Raw genomic sequence first — 5,285 nt, forward strand, 5'->3', positions numbered from 1 at the left:
GGGGGGGGGGAGTCTTCCCCGTTGGGGGGCTCAGAAGCCGAAAATGCAACCAGTCTTTGGGTGGGAGACAAGGAGTCCCCTTTATTCCTGGCGTAATCGTGGAGCCTCCAGGCCACTGGTGTTTGGGTGGGTGTGTTGGCCATTCTGCAGGGAGCTCTTTAAATACTAAGTGTGAGTTAATCGAAACAGCCATGTGCCGGCCTCCGAAAAGGGGGACTTTACCGGATAGCAGATTAAGCCCTGTTTCTCACTCCCTCTCGGGACGCATCCTTGTTGAAGCAAGAAGTCCAAACAGAAAAGGCAGAGAGTCTCGTGGCGCTTTGCGTTGTGTACTCCTGAAAGTTATGCAGGCATCACTGGGCCAAGGGGGGTGTGTGTGTGAACTGAGGGGGGTTTGGCAATTCAGAGCAGGAGGTGGGTGGGAAAGCTCCCCCCCCTCTCTCTGTGTGCATCATCTCCTGGTTGAGTTGCTTTCCCTAATTTTGACCAGTCACATGAATTCCATTTTTCTATTTTCAAGCCTAAGTGTGGACCAGGGGCAGACCTTGAGCTGTGACGGTGCTCTTGTTTTATTTCCGCTCTTCCTTAACTGAAACGTCAAAATGAAAAGGCAGAAGAAGAGATGGCAGAACCCGTTTCTGGGGCTCAACCCAAGCGGTTTGCCATTAGCAATGATCACGACAGCATCTTGCAGCTTGCGGGGCATGGATAATTGTGCAAGAGTTTTAAGCGCTCAAGGGTGATCCTTCTTGGCACCTGTCAGTTAAGAAAAAGACAATCTCCTTATGGAAGATCGGAGGAATTACCTTGTAGCCGAACGGAGGCACGCAAAAGACCCTGTCTTCAGCAAGGATGGGGCAAGCAAGAGGCGTCATATGGGGACTGCTTCTCTATGTAGAGGCCGTGGCTCTGCCAGCAGTTCTCCTCGGCTGCAGAATTGCCGCGGTTTATTTTTATATAGCGTTAAAAATTAGGTTGGCTGTGTTGCAAGCAGCATGATTCTCTGTCGTCGGAGGAAAATGATTCACACTGGGCAGAGTTCTTTCCTCCCCACCTCTTTTCTTTGGGGGAAGGGTGGCAGGAGCAGCACAAAAGTCCCGGGTTCAAACTCCCAGGATGAGACCTGCCTGAACTCCTGCAGAGCCATAGCTGCCTGTCAGTGGGGGCAATACTGACCCGCAGTCTGACTTGGCAAACGGGCGGCTGCTCATGTTCCTCACTTCACTCACAACCATGATGACTGGAATCTTTATTTTTAAAAGAAGGGCTCTAGTGGTCGAGTGCCTGCTTTGGATGCAGAAGGTCCTGGGTTCAATTCTAGGGGCATCTCCTGGTAGGCCTGTCTGAAACCCTGGAGAGCTGCTGCTGCTGCCAGTCAGTGCAGGCAATACTGAGCTAGATGGGCCTGGCTCTGCACAAGACAGCTTCCTCCATTCCCACCATTGGGGTGGTAAGAGGCTCATGATATCCCCCCTCCAGCCTGGTTTCTGGGATTTCTAGGGAAAAAAGGGGGTCTGCAGGATTTCTTACAGAAACGGCTGCATTCTCCATTCTGTGCCGTTCTATAGTTCTGGTCGCCTTTTTCACAAATGGAAAGCTATGTAGAATAATGGAATTGTAGGGTTGGGAAGGACCCAAAGGTTGTCTCGTCCAGTTCCCCACAGTGTAGGGATCCCGCCCGCAGCCATCTCTGGGTGGGCTCAAACCACTGACCCCCCTGGTGAAGAGCCAGGCCTATTGGTGAGAAGTGCTTTTAAGACACGAGGCTGGGAGGGAGAGGAGGAGTCTGAAAAGCTCTGCCTGGGGGCAGCCAGGTGGGACCCCTGCCTCCCAAAGGAGTGGGGGAACACTCCAAATTGCAGCCTCGCTGGTCGGACCGGGGGGGGGGATCAATGGTCTGATTCGGCTGAAGCAGCGCCCTGTGTCCCTACTTCATTCATCTCGCTCTGCTCATGTCCTCCCACTCCGTCCGATGGAAGGCGCCCACAAAAGCTCCTGTAGTAATAATAAGAAGAAGTCTCTTCAGGCGCCACAAGACTGCCACAGAGCCACGAAACGGACATATTAAATGCACAGAAGCTTTTCATTGATTGGGCTTTGGGGAGATAGATTTTTAGCATCACCTGGCAAAACGCTCTTAAGAAATGTTTAGATTTTCTTTTTTGTGTGTGTCTCTTTTGAGTTGTGGGCGGGTGCGTTCGCATGACCTATCTGCTGTGTTAATAATATTTGAATGCAACGATTTAGCTGCAATTCCTGCATCGCAGAGGGTTGGGCTAGATGTCCTTCGGGGTCCCCTTCAAGTCTACAGTTCTCCGATTCAGTCACTGGGAATCAAGTTCCGGATGTGACACGTTGAGCTGCAGTGCATCATTTGACAGGTAGACGTTAGGATTCCTCCTTGGGGACACGGTAGCAATGTCCACCATATCAGTTCCCCTCTTGCTTAGCTACCAGACTCTTATCAGATTTCCTAGGAACATGCAGCGCGAGCTGCCAGAGCGCTGAGTGGTCTGCAACGCTGAATTTGGACCAAGAGCATTGGGTAATTATTCCAGGGAAAATAAAATAGGATTTATAATAGCCAGGTCTTCCTTGTAGGAATTGGAGGTGCCTAAAAGAGATTACAGATGAGTGGAGATTTTAAAGGGCCACATATAAGAAATGGGAGAAAGGGCAAACCACGAAGGAAGGGTATAAGTCTTGCAGGGAGAAGGTCAGGTGGACCAAAGCTCTGAAGGAGCTCCGGCTTGCAGGAGAGGTCATAAATTTAAAAGGTTTCCCCCACTGGCTTTATTCAAAGCAAGAGGGAGAATAAGCAAGGAGTAGGTCCCCTTTGGGGGTGGAAACTGGAGAATTGCTTTTGGGTGACAGGGAGAAGGCAGAGCTGCTTGGTCATCTACGGCCCGCCTCCAGACGTGGCTGGGCTCAGCCAGCCTGACCAATGGTTAGGGATGTGCAGCCCACAAATATCGAGAAGGCATCATGGATGCACCTCATCCTCGGGCAAAAGGGGAATTGTTTCAAAACCGTTTTGCGTTTCCACTTACAGATTATGGGGTGTGCTTTTTCCGGGTGGGACGGGAAAAGACTTTGAAAAAAAAGCAAACTTTCCCTGGAACAAATGTTTGCTCTCCTGTAAAACTAAAAATGATAAATCGCCCATCAGTGGCACAAACATCCCTCTCCAAACACTTGAAAGTAAACGAGTGATCAAAAATAAATGAGCTGGTGTTTTCTTTGCCTGTTTTTCACTCTCCTCTATTTGAGGACGTCTCTAGAGGATGTGTGGTGCCGTGGGTAGAGGGTGAGGACCTGGGACCTGGGAGAGACCAGGGTTCAAATGGACAAAATCAGGGCAGTGGGGCAAATCTCTTCCCTCTGCAGCAGGCAGGGGGAGCCCTTTCCAGCTGGTGGGCCACATTTCCTCATCAGAAACCTCCTCAGGGCCACATGCTGGTGGGGCGGAGCCAGAGGCAAAGGTGGGCGGAGCCAAGGCTGCATGAAGTCCGTAGCAGGTGACACAGCAGCCCTTTGAAACTCCCAGATTTCTATATGTACACGAACACACAGAGACATATATAAGAACGTTACATGATCCCCGAAACAGCTGGATGAACCAAAGCACAATTCAAAGTGTTGGTGCTGACCTTTAAAGCCCTAAATGGCCTCAGTCCAGTATACCTGAAGGAGCGTCTCCACCTCCATCGTTCTGCCCAGACACAGGTCCAGCGCCGAGGGCCTTCTGGCGGTTCCCTCGCTGCGAGAAGCCAAGTTACAGGAAACCAGGCAGAGGGCCTTCTTGGTGGTGGCGCTTGCCCTGTGGAACGCCCTCCCATCAGATGTCAAGGAAATAAACAACTATCTGACTTTTAGAAGACATCTGAAGGCAGCCTTGTTTAGGGAAGCTTTTACTGTTTGATAGGTTATTGTATTTTAATATTCTGTTGGAAGCCGCCCAGAGTGGCTGGGGAAACCCAGCCAGATGGGCGGGTTATAAATAAAATATTATTATTATTATTATTATTATTATTATTATTATTATTATTACAGCCTGCCTAGTGCAGCATCCTGTTCTCGCAGTGGTCAACCTCATGCCCCAAAGGGAATTCTGCAAATGGGATCTGAGTGCAACATCAAGTCTCCAGTTGTTCCGCTTTGCCTGGTATTGAGAGGTAGACTGCTGCTGGGCTTGGAGGTTCTGCTGTCACAATAGACCTCCACAGTCCTTTTTTTTCTAAAGAAGAATGTTTAGGGGTACTCTCATTTTCCTACTCATATTGAAATGCTGCCCCTCAAGGAGGCCAAACTTGAATGCACAAACTGTTGAGGGATATGCGTACCCCCAGGAAAAAAGCACTGGGCCTCCGTATGAGGAGCCTGCTGGATCATGGCCATCTGGCCTTTTTAAAAAAACCTCAAATGAATGAATTGTTGGAGGGAAAGGGGGGGTCCCACTGAGTAATGCCCCCCTTGAAAGAGTCTTGCTTGGGTCTTGCTCTGAAAGGAGTCTTGGGGAAGAATAAGATAGCTACCTGGATAAACCTCAGGGGGTTAGGGCCATCACAAGACCATTTGGGCGAGGGCCCATCTTTCTGTGGGCAGAAATGCAGCCTTTGCAGGCATCGTGGAAAATGTAAATGTGCAGCCGTGGAGCGAGACAGCCTGACTTTCGCAAGAACCGATTTGACCTGGGGCTGACACCGCATCCCTTGAACAGGGATAGGCAACCTAAGGCCCGTGGGCTGGATGCGGCCCAATCGCCTTCTCAATCCGGCCCAAGCATGGTCTGGGAATCAGCGTGTTTTTTACATGAATAGAATGTGTCCTTTTCATTAAAATGCATCTCTGGGTTATTTGTGGGGCCTAGGAATTCTTTATCTCCCCCCCCCACAATATGGTCCGGCCCACCACATGGTCTGAGGGGCGGTGGACCGGCCCACGGCTGAAAAAGGTTGCTGACCTTGAACCACAAAACCTCCATGTGTGGTCTGGGGCTCGGCTAGACGTCTCTCCATCTTGGCCTTGCCAATCCCTATCTGTAAAATGGGCGTATGAGTGAGCTAGCTCTCACAGGTCTTATCGCTGCCTATCGTAGAATTGCAACACAGCAATCCCAGCTAATGAATCCTTGACAAATGGCCACCTAAGCTCTGTTTAAAGACCTCCAGCGAACCGATGAATCAAAGGAGATTCTGACGCAACCTTAGGGAGAACATCTTGCTGATAAGAACTGTTCAGCAGTGGAATGGGCCACTTCAGAAGGCGGCAGACTCCTTCGTTGG

General features: G+C 50.3%; 1 long non-coding RNA gene across 1 annotated transcript; it reads right to left on the bottom strand.

Moving 5' to 3' along the window:
* Window positions 1–1,072: 1,072 nt before the first annotated feature.
* Window positions 1,073–4,694, bottom strand: LOC309520349. The gene is made up of 2 exons (XR_014214225.1): window positions 1,932–4,694; window positions 1,073–1,897 (listed from the first exon to the last, which is right to left on the bottom strand). It is a non-coding gene; the product is annotated as an uncharacterized lncRNA (long non-coding RNA).
* Window positions 4,695–5,285: the final 591 nt, after the last annotated feature.

The sequence above is a fragment of the Podarcis vaucheri genome (genome assembly GCF_965113315.1).
Source record: "Podarcis vaucheri genome assembly, chromosome: 15".
Classification (NCBI taxonomy): Eukaryota; Metazoa; Chordata; class Lepidosauria; order Squamata; family Lacertidae; genus Podarcis; species Podarcis vaucheri.